Raw genomic sequence first — 16,765 nt, forward strand, 5'->3', positions numbered from 1 at the left:
GAGCCCATTATTGGTGGTGGAGCATAACAGAAGCCTGAGCCAGACCAAACCAATGGCAGTGAACATTTGCAAGTAAAGATGAATGGACTGAAGATAAACAGCCTAAACTGACTCAGCAAACAGGCCACACTGCAGCTTCCATGACAAGATTCTTCTCTCTCTCTCTCTCTCTCTCTCTCTCTCTCTCTCTCTCTCTCTCTCTCTCTCTCTCTCTCTCTCTGCTTGTATTTTGTTTTGTTTCTTGGTTTTGTTTTGTTTTTTTTCTTTTAAATTACTTTGTTTGTGGGGGAGGGTTTGAAAAGGCAGAGAGGGTGGATGCCAGGGGATGGGGAGATAAGTGGGATTGGAAGGAATGATGTGAAATACACAAAGAATCAATAAAAGTTAAATATTTTTATATACATATATGTATATACACATATATACAATGTACATATTGATATACATTATATATTCTATATATAATTCTATATATACACATATGTGTGTGTATCTATATCTATAGATAGATAGATAGATAGATAGATAGATAGATAGATAGATAGATAGATAGATAGATAATAGATAGATAGATAGATATTCTAAGCAGAATTCTGCGTAGAAGAAAGATCTTGGCATCTACAACCTTGGTCCCCTCAGTTCTTTCCTCAATAGCACTTTCCTTGTAACAACTTTTGAAAGCAGATTTACTTTCCAAAAGTCTTTATTTAAAACTATGGAGGTCAAAGTTTTTTAGTTTGTTTTAATCAATTTGAGGTATTTAGTGAAGCAGAACTAAACTAAATATGTTATTGTAGAACTTTATTGGTCAAGTGCACAGAAAATGATGATCTGCTAAATTTGAATCCATTTAAGCTGCTCTTGTGAAGGTTGCCAGACTGGCTATTATATACTACAATTTCCTCAAGGTTTCTTTCTCCTGGTGAACGATCCACATAGCCCTCCTTCTCCAATTTCTGATCAAAGCACTCCACTTGACAACAACCCCAAAGTGAGCACGCCTGTGCATTCTCCAGGAACACCTTCTTCCCTGGAATGACAGTGGGATCTTGTCATCCTCTAGTGGCTGGACTCAAAAGCTGCATTTCATACACGGGGGCCTTTGAGCATTAGCCAACACACTGTCCTGTAGTGTTCCATACACATTTCCAATGTTCTATCCTTACAGTTGTGATCATAGGAATACAACGGTAAGCTATTACGTATAAACCCAAACACATCTAGATGTATTAGTGAATAATGTCCCACTGGCTTCTAATTGAATACTATACTCGCAATTACTTACCTGAACATTCTATATAATCTCATTACTTACATTTTACTTTATTGTCTTGATAAGCTGAGGTCACTATGACAGCAAAATTATCCCATAAAGAGAAGATAAATCAAATAATACAATATGGTTATACACATGTGATTGAATATTTCCTTTGCTTTTGGTTATTCATTTTTTCTAGCTAATATATTTGAATTGTATTTTATAATAGTCAAATGTGCAAATATTGTGCTAAAATTATTTATAAATATCTTTAATTACTTTCTACTACTGAAGAGTGAAGTATTAGGATAAGTTGAACTAACCACTAGACTTTCAACTGTTTAAGAATGTCTTACCTGTTTTTTATTCTTATTATCACTGAAAGTATATAGTCAATATTTGTGGAACAGAAGTTATAACTCTGTAACTAATCTATCTGCTTGATGCTAATAGATTTTCACATATTAGAACTGCTCAAAACTGCACTCCAAACAAAACTGTGTCTCAGGGAGGAGTTTGGTTTGTCAAGTCTGTGTTAACGAAGCTGGACTCTGCCTTATGTCACAGCTGGGCACTGAAACTCTCCTCTTTACGTTCCAACCCTGCTAATTCCCTGAACAGTTTCCCCGGGAAAGGTTCTTTCAAGTCTGGCACTGCGCTATAAACACACTCCTGTTTATTCCAGCTAATGAGAAACAGGCTGTCTGGAAACGTGTCTCCAAGGAAAATGCCGAGCTAATCTTTAGAAATACAACTCTCTGGGTTGACTGAAAAGATAGCATTTGGGAATATGCTGTAAGCAAAGCTTAGAGTTGATGTTATATATCAAGCTAAAATATAAGTCTAATTAGGTGTAAAACTTCCTTGGATACATCAACTTAGGCTTTGGTAAGAATGGACAAAAGTAGGGAGATTTTTTTTTCACACATATTTAGCTCTCTCCCCTCCCCATTTCCCAGGCACTCTTATTACTGCCTCTCCCCACTCCTGACCCCAATTTTGCTTTCCTGCTGGGAATCCTTTTCTGGTCTTGTTATCTCTCCTGGGGATCAGTCAGGCTGTCCTTCTTTTCTTCTCTTCCGTTATAAGGTGTCTAATAGTTTATAGCCTTTTAATCTTGTGGCTTTTCCTGTAGACAGTTTGAAATAGCTTCTATAGCTCTCTAGGTCCTTTCACTTGGAAAAAAAATCATCTACTAACTTTTGAATCACAGTGTTTATTATTGAAAAATTTTCCAAGGGTCTGCCTCACTGAGGTTTTTTTCTTTTTTCTTTTTTTGTTCTTGGAAAACATTTTTATCCAAAAGGTAATTTTCACTTAAATTAAGTGTCTAATAGTAAGCAAATGACAAGGGCTGTTTGTTTTTCTATAGCTTCTCATTAAACTCTAATGATCCACATATTTGTTCTCCAGGGTCTTCACTTGCTTGAGAAGACATGGACTTTTTATCTGCTATTATTTATTTCTAAGTGCAATGGCACTCTCATTTCAAGTACATGGTTTTATTCTCTCTAAGCATGCTGTACATTTTTCTCCATTGTCCATTCATTCCCACCATTACCCAAAACTGATTCTTCAGTTGCAACCCTGATGCTCCTGGAAATTCAGTCTTACCAGTGACTCCTGCGCTACTCATACATGCCTCTTTTAGGAAGTACTCATGAGTTTTATTTTCCTAGGGGAAACTTCATTCCATCTACATTATTTGGTTGCTTCCTGTAGTGAAAAGGTGTTGTGCGATATGAGATATGAAGATTATATGAATTTTGGGAATACCACCTGCAGAGATTGGGATTTTAGGTCCTAAAAAGAACTGTTCATAAAATAATTCAGTCATTTGGGGAGGGCACTTCTCTCTCCACCATTGCTTTTATACAGCCACACATTCATGTTTTCTTTTTCTATAGTTTCCTTCTATTAGCTTTGATTGCTCTTCATATGATGTCCAAAGAGAACTAAAGCCTTTGTTGTGAAACAGTTTCAGATCTTGCTCCACTGGTACCTCAAAACTCCATAGAAGCTCAGAGTTACTAAAGAAAGCACCTGACCAATTGTACTAGGTTAGTGGCAGAAACCTACTAATTTTTATACTTCTGTTGAAACACTGACCTCAAATATATATGGCATGGGCCTGCAGCATTCTCAAAGTCGATATTTTTTCTTCACAAATTCATATCCGCAGAGATATATCTGTAAACTGAATCAATATCACAATGACTGCTTTTTACTATGATAAATCACAAATTAGTTTTACGTTATTGGATTTACAATAAATATTTACCATTACATATTTAATTTAAAAAGTTATTAGTAAATGTATGTATGAGTGTTTTTCCTGGGTATGGGTGGGGCACCACCTGCTTGCAGTTCCCTTTGAGGCCAGAAGAGGGAGTATCCCTTGGGACTGGAGTTGCAGAGGTTTGTGAGCAGCCATATGTGTCCTAAGGATGGGATAGGGTGCTCTGAGAGAACAGCCAGTATTCTTTACACCGAGCCATCACTCTAAACCCCCATTGTATGTTCTTTAAGTTATGCTCAGTAAAAATGAAATTGTCAATCTTATTTTGGCATACCAAGATGGTACTCAAATTTACATAGTACCTGAGAAAGCTAGAGAGAGAGAGAGAGAGAGAGAGAGAGAGAGAGAGAGAGAGAGAGAGAGAGAGAGAGAGAGAGAATACATCTCCTTTAAGAGTCTCTGCATTAGGGCAAGCCCTTGAGTAGCCAGCACATTAAGTAGGAAAAAAAAACTAAGTAAAAATTGCCTGCCACAGAACTCTAAGAAGGTTGAATTTAGGGCGGGAGAGATGGCTCAGAGGTTAAGAACAGTGGCAGCTCTTCCAGAGGTCCTGAGTTCAATTCCCAGCAACCACATGGTGGCTCACAACCATCTGTAATGAGATCTGGCGCCCTCTTCTGGGGTGTAGGAATATATGCAGACAGAATATTGTATACATAATAAATAAATAAATCTTAAAAAAAAAAAAAAAAGTCTACGGCCATACCACCCTGAACGCGCCCGATCTCGTCTGGTCATGAACCTCCAACCTGGCCACATGCTTTATAGGCTTCTCTTTCATGACCTGAGAAGTGGGTGGAGCCAGCCAAGAGAGCCAGCTACACAGAGGATCCAGGTGTAGGTTATCAGTTTAAAGGTTTGCTCACACGGTAAAAATAGGCTAAAAGATACACAGTAAAAGAGGTCCAGATGGAAAACAAAAATTCTCTAAACAGGTTCCTGTGTATTTTACAGTGTGTGGAGGCTTAAAAAGAAGAAAGAATATGGGTATAGACAGTCATAGAAAGAAAGAAACAGATTGAAAATAAAGTCTTTAAAGAGAGGGTAAAAGTAATATAAAAGGAAAAAGCCACTTAAGATGTAAAACACACAGAGTCTGGATCCAGTATAGCATTGTGTTGATTTTGAGTTGTTGGATGGCTGGTGGGCAAGAGGCAGCTTCTGGGAGATACAGGATTGAAAGAGAGACTGATGAAATAAACCAGCCTATATACTTTAGGAATGCTTTCAGTTTTAAAAAAGCCAAAAAATATATTTGTCAAATGGAAGTAAAAACTGCTTTGGAGTTTTGTTTCCACAGGAAACTAGAGGCTGTAGATTCCTTCAGGAATAATGTGGATCAGGTTTGATCAGGGAAGGCCTCAGAACCTTGACAGGTGATATCTATCAACAAAGGTTATTGCTGGTCTCCTCAGGACTTGCTCATTATCTCAAAGTTTTCTCAGGGACTCCTAAAGATGCCTTTGCCCACAGCCAGCAGAAACCAGTTTAGAGAAAACTATGCCTACATTCCCAAAAGTTGGGGTGTGGGGGTAGTTTTGGTTATTTGGTGGGTTATGGATGTCTGTTACAATTTAGAGGGATATAGAATAGTGATGCAAATTGTTTCTGTTAAACTGAATATATGTTTCTAATTTTGTTTAAAGGATTTTTGTATATTGATAAAAATTTAAGGTTTTTTTTTGTTATAACACATTGTACGTATGTTTCTATTTTTGTTTGAGGTATTGTGCCTATGCAGTTCATTTGGAAATGTAGGGTGAAGTTCTAGTTTTTTAAAGCTATTATTATAAGCTACATAGGATAATCAGGAAACATAGATTACTGGTTAGTCATTTATAACAATCGGATTTGTGGATATGTTAGGTATGCTTTTCAGATCATATAGATATATTTTAGATAGATGGTCTTCAAACCTTTTAAAGACCTACAGAATATGGAATTCAAAATGCTTTGTTAACTTACAGCTTTTCATGACAATGACACACATCTGCTCCTGGCAGCACCAATTTACTTCAGAGATGATGGCCATCGAAGAAACTCTGCATGCAGTTTGCTTTCAATGTGGCAAGGCTAGCCATTTGGGCAAGAAGCTGCTCTTGCCTGGACTGATTGACAGTATGTTGTATAAACTGGATATGCAGGGCCCATAGGAAAGTGACTGCTGAATGTTGCCAAAACAAGGTGGGATGGTCCTTCACGATCCTGGTTCACAAAAGAAACTGCCAGACCTTCCGCAGAACACAGAGGAAAGTGACTGACAAACTTTGCCAATATAGACTGGACAGTCTTTCAGATTTCCTGCTTCCTTGAAAAGTCTGCCAGATACTATGGACCTATAGGCTGAAAATGGATGCCCCAATGTTGCAGAGGAACTCGAAGTCAGATATCTCTGTCCTTCCTGGAGTTTTTGGAAGTTATTTGCAATGCACTTTTTGTTTACTCAAATAGTATTATATCTTTCTGGATCCTTGACGGAGTTGAAGACTAGATAGTTATACTTGCAGTTTTCCTTATATATGATAGTAAATTAGGTATAAAATTTTGGATTTACTAAGATAGGATAGATTATGGAGTATTTTCACAAGGATGATCCCACCTTAGACTACTGGCAATAGTTGAGAGGGTACCTGAATTGGCCTATTCCAGTAATCAGATTAGTGAACACCCTAACTGTCATCATAGAGCCTTCATCTAGTAACTGACGGAAGCAGATGCAGAGATCCACCGGCCGGACACCAGGCTGAGCTGCAGGAGTCCAGTTGATTAGAGAGAGGAGGGATCCTATAAGCAAGGGACATTGAGATCATGATGGGAAAACATACAGAGACAGCCAACCAAACTAGTGAAAACACATGAATTGTGGACCAATAGCTGTGGAGCCCCCATGGGACTGGACTCGGCCCTCTGGATAGGTGAGACAGTTGTTTAGCTTGAACTGTTTAGGGGGCCTCCAGGCAGTGGGATCGGGATTTGTCCCTGCTGCATGAGTGGACTTTTTGGAGCCCAGTGCCTATGGTGGGACAACTTGTGCAGCCTTGGTGCAGGGGGGAGGGGATTTGGACCTGCCTCAACTTAATGTACCAGGCTCTGCTAACTCCCCATGGGAGACCTTGCCTTGGAGGAAGTGGGAATAGGGGGTGGGTTGTGGAGAAAGGCTAGGGGGCAGGAGGAGGGAGGAGAGGGGGATTCATGGTTGATATGTAAAATGAATAGAAAATTTCTTAATAATAAAAAGAAATAATAATAATAATAAAGAATAAGCCTCCATGTATGATTTATTTGGAAGCTGAGTGGTAGGCCCCCCAAAAGAGCAAACACAAACACAACACAACTTTACTCCAGAGTATAAGGAATATATAGGATTGGGGAGCCTGGGGACAACCCTAATTTGCATTAAGTGGCCTATCACAAGCATTCACATGTGGCAGTAGGGTCCTATAGCAGTGCTCCTAGCACAAATCTTCTAGCAGGAATCTTTGCCAAGGGTCAAGCTGGAGATATATCAGGCATCTGACTTAGAGACAGCTTTCAAATAAGGTCAGTTCTCTAGGCCCAGGGACATTCTCCAGATAAGGGCAGGTAGAGAGCAGACAATTGCACTGGGGAGGGAGGAAGTCCCCATATCACCAAGCTTTTGGAAAGCTGCCAGGCCTTCATAAACTGTGACCTTTAAACAGTCAGCAAGGCCTTCTAACACTGTTCAATTACAAAATGATATTTAAGTAGCTAGTGGAGGTGCTGGAGAGTTTCCTCAGCTCTTGCAGAGGACTTGACTTCAGTTCCCAGCACCCAGATGGTGGCTGAAGGTTTCTGATGCCCTCTTGTGGCCTCAGAGAGCACGGCATGCATGTACAGCAGAGACCAATCTGGACTCTTCTCAGCACAGTGAGAGCTCCAAGGAACTCTTAGACCATTACTCTACTGCATGTATCATGGCTTTTCATGCCTTGGAAGGTGAAGCTGTCTCCTGTCATTTTTGCCTCCTTGTTGAGGACACTGTAAGTCAACTTTCTGAGCTATTCTTTGGGTTTTTCTTGCATGAAGTAATCCACACATGAATAAACAAACCCCTTACTAAAAAAACAGTAATAGTAAATAAATAAATTGCTGCAATGGTGTCTAGAATTTGTTTTACTTTTAAAAGAAGAAACTTATGCATAAAGATGTTAGGAATCCCTGTCCTAAGTCACGATTGAGGTTGCAAGCACACAAGTAGAGGAGGAACTTCTCACAACTCCAATAATAGCAAAGCTTTTGTGATTGCTCACAGCTTTTATTTCATGTATGCCCCAATTTCTCCTCCAGCTCCCTTTGTATTCCTCCCAACTCCTCCAGCTCCTATCTTCATCTTTTCCTCTTCCTTTTATTTCTCTTCTTCATTAAACACTCACTAAATGTACAATTATTGCTGCCCTTATGTGCATGAGTATGGAGCCATCCACTGGGACATGGAGAAATCCGCCCATAGCTACACCCTCAAAACAGAATGACATTGAGATAAGACCTTGTTACATAGCCCAAGTTTCACTATATTGTTGTGGGATATTAGTTTACACTATGTGAAGATCTGTCATCGGTTTAATAAAAAGCTGAATGGCCAATAGCTAGGCAGGATAAAATAGGCAGGATTTCCAGGGAGAGAGAGGAATGCTGAGAGAAGAAAGGCAGAGATGCCAGCGAGATGGGGCACAAATTGGACATACAGAATGGGAGGAAGGTAAAAGCCACGTGATAAAAGGTAGATTAGTCAAAAACAGTTATTTAAGTTGTAAGACCTAGTTGGAAGCAATCCTAAGCTAAAGGCCAAGATTTCATAATTAATAATAATTGTTCATGAGCTGGAAGCCCAGAGAAAGGGTTAACTACACTATATAGCCCAGGCTGGCTTGGAACTCTTGATCCCCCTGCTTCAGCCTCCCAAGTTTTAGAGTTTCATATGTGAGCTTAAGCCAAGTCCTATTTTTTATATTCCCATCTCTAATTCCAGTTTTACCTCTCCTACTAGAAAAAAACAATCCACAGATTTTAATTGAAGCTACACTTTTTTTTTTTACTAACAATATTAATTGAATATCTTTGGTGGACCTCACGCTGTCATCTACATACCATACCTGAGTTCATTTTATTCTTGAATCAGCTATATCAGCTGGATAGTGTTAGCTGTTGGATGTTGATGAAGACAATGAAAGTCAGAAGCATTAACTATTCCAAGATCACAAAGATGTTGGATTATACTTCATTATTCAAGATCAAGTCTGTTGTTGTTGGTTTTGCTCTTTTGGGGGGGTCTGCCACCCAGCTCCCAAATAAATCACACATGGAGGCTTGTTCTTAATTATAAATGCCTGGTCTTAGCTTGGCTTGTTTCTTGCCAGCTTTCCTTAACTTAATTATCCCGTCTACTTTTTGCCTCTGGGCTTTTCCCATTCTCTTCCTTCTGTAAATCTTACTCTTACTCTGTGGCTTGGTAGGTGTCTGGCCTCTGGAGTCTTCCTCCTTCTCTGGGTTCTTCTTTTTTTTCTTCCTAGATCTCTCCTTCTATTTATACTCTCTGCCTGCCAGCCCCACCTACCCTTTCTCCTGTCTTGCTGTTAGCCATTCAGTTCTCTATTAGACCACCAGGTGTTTTAGACAGGCAAAGTATCACAGATTCACAGTTAAACAAATGCAACATAAACAAAAGTAACATACTTTAAAATAATATTCTATAACACAAGTCTGATAAATCTTACAGTCTTTAATTTCTATGGGTCTGATTCAGGTTTGAATTTAAGTGACTTGGGTCATTCTAGAACATTGTATTCATTTTTCTACTCCATATCATCCTTTGCTCTTTGTAGGGGCAGCATCTTCTCAACTTTGCATCTCTAGCACAAGGTGTAATGGCCACCATATGAGAATTGCCCAGTGGAGACCTTATCACCCATTGCCATTCTGTCTATTTTCCCACATCTTTGTTCTCATTGATGCTTCATTTGTGGAAGCTCTTCTTTTGAACTGAATTGTTTTCTTCAAAAGTTTTCCTGTTAAAGCCTTAATAGCAAATGTAACTGCAGTTAGAGAGAAAGCTTTTACAGATATACTTTTAGACAAATAAATGGGCATATGTAATATATGCCAGTAGAATACTATTTATGAGGGTATATTATGGCTCTTTCTGTGTTTTCATATAAGAAATCTTTTTTGTAGCCTCTCTTTATTGTAGCCACAGTCTGAAGTATAGACTATTGGGATATAATGTAATAATTATTATAATACATAATATGATATATTTCATCATAAGAAGTTTAATGCTGGAACCTCCCATTACCCTAAGCTCTCATTCCCCATCCCTTGCCCTCCATTACTCCCTTCACCCCAAGTTTGCTTAAGTAGATCTCATCCATTTCTCCATCACTGGGAGATCCATGTGTCTTTCCTAGGGTCCTAGCTAGCCTCCCTGGAGCTCTGGGTTGCAGTCTTATTATTCTTTGCTTTATATCTAGTATCCACTTATGAGTGAGTACATATCACTAGCTGGAATGGGAACAGAGTGGGAGAGGAATGAAAGAGATATCAAGATAAATGAAGACACATGGGAGAAGGGAGAAGCAGAATGCTAGGGAGGTTCCCAGGAATCCACAAGGATGACTCCACTGTAGACTACTGACAATAGTCAAGAGGGTGCCTGAGATGGCCTACTCTGGTGATCAGATGGCTGAATACCCTGTCATCATTGAACCCTCATCCAGTGACTGATGGAAGCAGATGTAGAGATCCAAGCCCAGGTCTGCTGCCTCCCCATGGGAGACCTTGTCTTGGAGGAGCAGGGAATGGGTGGGTTGGGGAGGAAGGCTGGGAGGCAGGAGGAGGGAGGACAGGGGAATCTGTGGTTGATATGTAAAATGAATAGAAAATCTCTTAATAAAAAGAAAGAAAAAAATAAAACCGAAAGAAAAGATTTTTTTTTTAAAAAAAAAAGAAGTGTAATGGACATTAAAAAACACACACAGCCAATATCCTCTGTGAGGTAACAATGAGATCATGGTTATATTTCAATCTAAGATCTAAGATGAAGAAAAACCTCTAGAAGTATGAGATTACAAACTGACATTATTTGGGCCACTTAGCTGATGGCACAGATGCCCCTGATCTAACAGTGGGGTTGTCTCTGTATAAACAAGTTGTAACTTGAAAACAAGTTAGGAAATGCCTTCGGTACACTTTACTTACCATACCACAGTGCATAGGCTGTCTGTCCTTGTGGTCTTGTGGCTGCCTGGGAGCTGTGGCTCACTGCCACTACACAGCATCTTGGGATAGCACAGCACTGCATATTACTAGCCTGGAAAAGGATAAGCAATTAAAAAATTGAAACAAAGTTTTTAGGTGGGTACAGAAACACACTTGTAGTCCCTGATCCTCAAGAGGTTGAGGCAGGAACATCATCTTCATCCAGGAGCTTAAGATCAGCCCAGGTTACAGAGGGAGAAAGGCTGGAGGAGATTCAAGATGACAGTGGCCGCCGTCACCCAGAGTCTCCTCGGGCAGACATGATGACAAAGGTTGAGCCTGCAGAGTGTGCACTATCTCCAGAACAACTGAAAAGAAGGCAGGTCTTATGGGAAGATGCTTTTAAAAGTGCTTTCATGGCCGAGTGGTGGTGGTGCATGCCATTAAAACCAGTACTATGGAGACAGAGTCAGGTGGATCTCTGTGAGTCTGAGTCCAGCCTGGTCTACAGAACGAGTTCCAGGACAGGCTCTGAAGCTACATAAAGAAACGCTATCTGAGAAAAAAAAATAACAAAACGTGTGTGTGTGTGTGTGTGTGTGTGTGTGTGTGTGTGTGTGCGCGCGCGCACAAGTGGTTTCATGGAATTGGAAAAAAAGATGGCAGAACAGACCAGCACATGTAGCTAAGAGAAAGGGAGCTCACATGGCAGGTTCTGTCTTCAGATGGGCTGCTGCCCAACCCCACAATCACCTTGACTCCGAGAAACAGCAAGATATCCAAGAAGAGTTTTCCGGATTAAGCTTCCTTCAAAGACTTCCCTGGAGGCCATGTTGATGTGAACGGTCCGTGCTGCCATAGGCTGCTGTGGGCAAGGAAGCTTCTCTTGCAGTGGTATCAGCTGACTGCAGATTCATAACTCAGACTGGGAGACATTGAAGGTCATTGTGACAAACCAGTGCCCACCCCCATCCTCTAGCAAAGAAACAGTCCCGACATGAAGCTATTGAAAAGAGTCCTTAAAAATTGTAATAAAGATGCTGAAGTATATATATAGCTCTTCACAGTTGATGGTTTTTGGCCTGGTGGTGGGGAAGGACTATTTCCTTTAAGGGCTGGTCACTGAAAGTTTGATCATGCCCTACTGTACTCAGTAGGGCAACACAAATTTAACTTGGTGTTTTGTTTGTTTGTTTTGGCAGGGGTGGGGGTGGAGAAGGTGAGGGCAAGAGTGGAAGGGTGGACATGGGAGAAATGGGAAGCAAGGGTGACCAGGTTGCCTTGTGTGAAATTCCCAAATAATAAAAATATCATGTTGGAGGAAAAAAAACAAACAAACAACAAAGCAAAACAAAAACTGAAACGTGATTTCTACTGAATGGGTTAAATTTTTATACCACTTAAATTCAAACTATCACAAATTGGCTCATCATATATCTGAAATCATATGCATTGGCTATGACAGGCCCTGAAAGCTAATGCTGTCCTCAGAATTCATAGCCTATGCAATGGAAATCACTTCCTCATTCATTCATTCATTCATTCATTCATTCTCTCTCTCTCCCTCTCTCTGCTTTGTTATCTAGAGAAACTTGATTCCCTGCTGTCATTTCAGTCAGGTATTACTACCTAGTAACAGCACTGGCCTCGTGTTATCTGATTAGAAGAGCTAAGCCTTCTAGTGCCTCTCCAAGGGCTCGCTCACGTCATTCAGTCAAAGATGATTCTAGGAGATGCCCTTGATCTTTTAGAAGGATGAACAATCAAGTTCTTCCAATGTCATTTATTCTTAGAACTTTTATATCCACAGACATTATATTTTAAATGCATTTTTAGGGGGAGGGGTCTAGAGAGATATTTAAGTGATCATCAGTGCTTGCTCAGAAAACCCAAGGATCTGCATTCAAACCTCTAACACTCACATGAAAATCCAGGCACAGCGATGCATGCCTGCACCCCCAGCACTGGGAGGCTGAGACAGGTGAATCCTAAAAGTTCACTGGCCAGACAGCTCAGCCAAACAGAGGAATTCCAGATTCAGCCACATACCCCATATAAAGAAAATAAACACTCAACAATGTTCTGTTCTGGTCTCCCTATGTGTGTGTGCATGAGCAAGTACATCTAGAGATTTAAGTGCATGTACCATGCCCCCCCCACACAGTCATTTCTGTTCAACTAATTCTATAGAAGTTATCTCAAATGTGACTTGATCCTTAAAGAAAAGCTACTTAAAGCATCATCTAGAACACCCTACTTCAAAACTGAAGAAATAAATTTAGAAGGTGAATGAATCACCAATATCTGACAGCCTGAGTAGCAGAAACAGCCTATAAATGCTATGGTTCTGATTCAAACCTTATTGCTCTTTCCACTCTATAGCATTTAAAAATGATACACCAGATTACATTCATTTGTTCTTCACAATGGAGTTGCACCAAATATATATTTAATTTATTTGAATTAAATTACAAAAGAAAGCACAAGATAGATATGATTTAAATTAAAATTAGATTATTATGACAGACATCTTACTCAATAATCATATGCCCTAGGCAGTGGAGTCAATCAAGCTTGAAAGAATAATTTTGGTTCAGTGCATCTTTTGAACAAAAATAATTTATTTCAAACACATCAATAAGGCAGTAAAATATGCTATTCAACCTTAAATTGATGATAGGAAGTTGTACAATTCATTGAGGGCTATAAAGAATCATTGATCAAGAAAAAGATACTGTATTCTGAACTGTAATTGACCAAGGAGAACTATTCTCCATCTTTGTAAATCTCATTTGGAAAATTAAATAAATTGCCTATCTCACTTCTTTATTCCTTTCCTGTTGAATGTAATTGTTTGAATAACATAGCTAGGTTTTATAATATTTATTCCTCTATTAAAATAATAAGTCAAGTAATAAACCTATAGGTCCAAGGGCTACATAACAACTCAGTATTAATTAGTAAACGGTAAATACAAAATTTGAGATCTGGAATGTAGCTACAGTTTTCCTGCCTTGCCCACAGTCAGGACAAATCTCTGTCACCGGAAAATCCCACAGCCGCTCAGACCCAACCAAGTAAACACAGAGACTTATATTGCTTACAAACTGTATGGCCATGGCAGACTTCTTGCTAACTGTTCTTATAGCTTAAATTTATCCATTTCCATAAATCTATACCTTGCCACGTGGCTCTTGGCTTACTGGCATCTTCACATGCTGCTTGTCATGGCAGTGGCTGGCAGTGACTCCTTCTGCCTTCCTGTTCTTTCTTTTCTCCTCTCTGTTAGTCCCGCCTATACTTCCTGCCTAGCCACTGGCCAATCAGTGTTTTATTTATTGACCAATCAGAGTAATTTGACATACGGACCATTCCACAGCACTGGAATTTCTCTATCTTATAGCAAAAAAAAAAAAAAAAATCTCCTTGAAAGATTTTCAGTGAGTTGGGTGCCTACCATCAAGTCTGATGATCTTGACTCACAGGGTCCACATAGAGAAAGGAGAAAACCAATTTCTACAGGCTATCCTCTGACTCCCACACATACACTGTGTCAATAGTGAGCCCAAACATATTCCCATATGTTTACCATATATCATGGACTAAATAAATAGGTAAAAGTAATAGTTATGTCTAATAGAAAAGCTGAAAAATTCCCTTCTACTAATGTTCTACCTGTCATTGAAAATATTAGTGCATCTGAGTGGTTCTAATCCTTATATTACTGGCATATTATTTACATTTTAAACAGTACATTTTCATTGAAAATGAATTCTATTTCTAGTCCTATAGAGAATTGAATAAGAATATGGAGAATCATTTTATGAATTTAAATATACAGAGGGATCATTTATAAACATATGATAGATTGGTATGATATTAGCAAGGTGATGAACACTCCTCCCTTTGACATGTCATATGGATAATCATCTAAATAAGTGTTCCTCCAAGGTCAGTCTGTTAGTGATTTGGACACCAGCCTGGGGGACTACTGGCAAGTGGTAGAAACTTTAAGAACAGGACACTGTGGAACAAAATGCAACTATCAGCGATATTGAGATACCAGCCTTATCCTCTATCTTCGTAATACATTTTTCTAAATAATCACTTGTCCTTCTAAAAGTATTTTGTATTTTAGGGTACAAATTAATAAAAAAAACCCAGGAAATATATTTTGGTCTTAACCCTTTCTTGACTATTCAATCACTGTAGGTCAAGACAAAACAAAAAGAAAATAAAATTAAATGTTAATAGGAACCTGTATTTTTCCACCATTATTTTTCACCATTAGCTAAGCAGTTACTTTGCAGTTTCTTTGAATACTTTGATATCATTTCTCATTTTTACATGGATCCAATATTGTGTCCATGGATTCCACAGGAAGTAGAGATGCAAAATAGTTTTTAAAATTACATCTGTATTAAACATGTCCAGACTTTCCTTTTCATTGACTCCTAAAAGATCAGTATAACAGCTATTTAAGTAACATTTGCATTGTGTTCTGTATTATTAGTGGCCTAGAAATGTTGTGCATATATTTTATGAAAACATTATATTATTTTACAAAGAAATTTGAGGGATTTCCAACACTAGTTTGTGCAAAGCACTAAGGAATTATTCCCCCAGAAATGCTAAGGGGTTGTTGTACTTCACTCTGTATCCTTAAGAACTACAATGGAATTATGTCTTTTCTGTCATAGCTATGAATTAATATAAATAAGCAGTGTGAATAGCCTTTACTTCTAAAGACAATGAAATAGCTCTCTTGTAAGAATAAATTCTGTGACATTATGAATGGAGTTACTATTTTTAGGGAGAAATTTTCCTAAACAAACTTCATATGATTCCTGGAGCTCCACCTGGGGCCTGGCCGTGGGTCTCTGCATCTGCTTCCATCAGTCACTGGATGAGAGTTCTATCATGACAGTTTGGGTGTTTGGCCACCCGATCACCAGAGTAGGTCAGCTCAGGCACTCTCTCAACCATTGCCAGTAGTCTATTGTGGAGGTGTCTTTGTGGATTTCTAGCACTTTGCTTCTTCCTATTCCCAAGGGGTCCTCATTCATTATGTTATCTCTTTCTTGTTCTCCCTCTCTGTTCTTGATCCAGCTGGGATCTCCTGCTCCCCTAAGCTCTCTTTCCCCCGACCCTTGCCCTTCTTTACCCCGCCCTCCAACATCCAGTTTGCTCATGTAGATTTCATCCATTTCTCTGTCATTGGGCAATCCCTGTGTCTTTCTTAGGGTCCTCTTTTCTAAGTAGCCTCCCTGGAGTTGTGAGTAGCAGTCTAATCATCCTTTGCTTTACATCTAGTATCCACCTATGAGTGAGTACATACCATGTTTGTGTTTCTGAGTCTGGGTTACCTTGCTCAGGATGATTTTTTCTAGATCCATCCATTTGCCTGCAAACCTCATGATGTCATTGTTTTTCTCTGCTGAGTAATTCTCCATTGTGTATATGTACCACATTTTATTTATCCATTCTTCAGTTGAAGGGCATCTAGGTTGTTTCCAGGTTCAATCGGTGAGAGAGAGGAGGGATTATATGAGCAAGTGATATGGGGACCATGCCTGGAAAAAGCACAGGGACAAATAGCCAAACTAGTGGAAACACATGAACTATGAACCAATATCTGAGGAGCCCCCATGGAACTAGATCAGTCCCTCTGGATAAGTGAGACAGTCTATTAGCTTGAATAATTTAGGAGACCCCCAGGCAGTAGAACTGGTACCTATCTTTAGTGCATGAGCTGGCTTTTTGGAACCTAGGGCCTATCCTGGGACACTTTGCTCAGCCTAGGTGAAGGGAGGAGGGAACTAGACCTGCCTCAACTGAATCTACCGGGCTGAGCTGAATCCCTAGTGGAGTCCTTGCCTTGGAGGAGGTGGGAATGGTGAGTGGATTGGTGGGAGGGCAGGGGGCGCAGGAGGAGGGAGGACAGGGGAATCTGTGGCTGATATGTAAAATTAAATTAATTATAAAATTAAAAA

This window comes from Peromyscus maniculatus, chromosome 17 (genome assembly GCF_049852395.1).
Source record: "Peromyscus maniculatus bairdii isolate BWxNUB_F1_BW_parent chromosome 17, HU_Pman_BW_mat_3.1, whole genome shotgun sequence".
In the NCBI taxonomy this organism is placed as follows: domain Eukaryota; kingdom Metazoa; phylum Chordata; class Mammalia; order Rodentia; family Cricetidae; genus Peromyscus; species Peromyscus maniculatus.